Genomic DNA, 2,298 nt, shown 5'->3' with positions numbered 1-2,298 from the left:
GTGAACGTACAACTGGCTGCAGGCAAAGGTCCAGGGATGTTTCCACTCGAGAGGACTGGTGGAGAGTTCCTGTCTGGATACCAAACGGCTGATAAGGATGATGACTCACAAAAGCCTATAGGAGTGACAAATGAGCTGTCAAATAGAAGCCGAAATTTCGTCTTCTCAGATTCATATGCTACAGAGAAATAACGCCGTACTGCCATGCATCACTGGTAAAAGCTAATCTTTTCTTAAACTGTCCTCTGAAATATCTGAATGTGCCAGTTCTTTCCAGAGGTGGAAAATAGACATTTGTTTCTACCCAGCAAGTGCAGAGGAAGGCAAAAAATTACTGTCTTTGATGAATGCAACTCACCTTCAAACTGAAAAGATATGATTTAAAAAAACTTCTGACCCATTGCGACTTAAACGAGCCTCCATGGATCAAACTTATTTATTCAGCATAAACCAAAAAACTGACTTTACTTCCTGGCTTTCGTCTCTTGATGCACCCCGGTGTCATGTTGTGTTCTCCATAGTGATGCACACAAACCAGATCCTCCATATTATCCCAAAACAAAACCAGATTGAGCTGACAGGGCCATCTTCCTCCATCGGTCTGTGGTCTAAGGCCGAAGCTTTTGTGTCCAGGAGAAAAAAATTAAGAGACCACTTAAAATGATCAGGTTCTCTGATTTTACTTTCTATAGGTATATGTTTGAGTAAAATGAACATTGTTCTTTTACTCTATGAACTGCTGACAACATGTCTCTGAAATTCAGAGCAAAATGTTTTTTTATTTGAGAAATGGTCAAAATAACAAAAAGGTTGGGGTGCTTTCCGACCTCAAATAATGCAAAGAAAACAACAATACTAACGTTTTAACTCAGAAAGAGTTCAGAAATCAATATTTGGTGGATTAACCATGAGGTTTTCAATGGGGTTCAGTGCAATGGGCTCTTCATTTTCAAAGAGCTGTAGGCACCTTCACTATCCATACAGCGGCAATCAGAATAAGCATTACATTTTTGTCAGTTTTAGCTATAGAAGTTCAGCTGGATAAGAACATGGGCCAGCTTTTGATAAGCATGTTCATCAACAAACCTTGGTTATAAAATGGTAACGGTAATGATAATATAAAAGAAACTGGCCTCTGCAAACTCAAAATTCAAGAACACATCGGAAATGTGTTTCCTGGAACTCCAGTGAACAACAAAATGCTGAAAACATGAAATAATGGTGATTCTTATCAAGAGTGGCCAGCCTACTAGTATTACTTCAAGGGCACATTGAATATCAGAAAATGGCTCAGAAAGACGTCTAAAGCACTGCAGGCCTCTCTTGTCTCTGTTTAGCTCATTGTTAGTAAAGGGCAAAGGGAATCCATGGTAGGGTTTCAATGCTACAACTGGTGAAAAATAACACAGACTCATCTCAAAACATCTTGATACTCCCCCAAAATTTTGGAAAATATTGAGCCAAGAGCAGAAGGTTTGCCTCCTAGTGCGTCTGGCATAAAACTCACCGAACATTGATTTCCAAAGAAGAAAATCATCCCAACAGGGAAATAGGATGCTGGTAGTATGATAGCCTGGAGCTTCTTTACTTGTGCTGAATATCAAGTTCACCTCTGGATGGCTCAACAAAACTCAAAATTTAGGTTTTTGAGTGACCTAGTCAAAGTCCAGTCTCGCATCCGAGATTCTCAACCATGAGCTTAAGCAGTCCATTCATGCTCTAAACACAATTAAAACAATTCAGCAGAGCAAACATTTTGATACAAAGGAGTCATTCCCTGTTATCTCAAACGCCTGAAGGCAGCTGCTGCTGTTGAAGGTGGAAAATGAAAAGATTTGCTTTAACATGTTAAAATAAACTCTTTCTTCAGTCTGAGAGGTATAATAACTGAATCAAGATACTCCAACATAAGTTCAAATTTCTATCTATCAGTGTTTATGGTCTTCACAGCTTTAGATAGCAACAATATAACGTCTTCCTGAAGGTGAACTGATAAAACTGATTGTTTTTACTGGACTCTGGTATTAGTTACAGAAGAGAAAAATGTATTTTAGCTCCACTGTCTGTTTTTCTCTCTGTATACTTTGGCAACTGTAACATAAAGAACCAGAGCCAAGCCAGAATCTGTGCTCTGAACACATCTTAGTTCCACTTCTCAGCAGACTAAACCTGCATAAACTCCCCTGTTTTCTCCCTGGTCAAACAACTCTTTAGTAGAGGATTACACACCAAGTCTGAAATGAAAAACACAGTCAGAAAAATGCGTCCGCCGACAACTCCTCGAACAAAAATGTGGCT

This window comes from Xiphophorus couchianus, chromosome 7 (assembly GCF_001444195.1).
Source record: "Xiphophorus couchianus chromosome 7, X_couchianus-1.0, whole genome shotgun sequence".
In the NCBI taxonomy this organism is placed as follows: domain Eukaryota; kingdom Metazoa; phylum Chordata; class Actinopteri; order Cyprinodontiformes; family Poeciliidae; genus Xiphophorus; species Xiphophorus couchianus.
Note: the sequence above shows the minus strand (reverse complement) of the source record.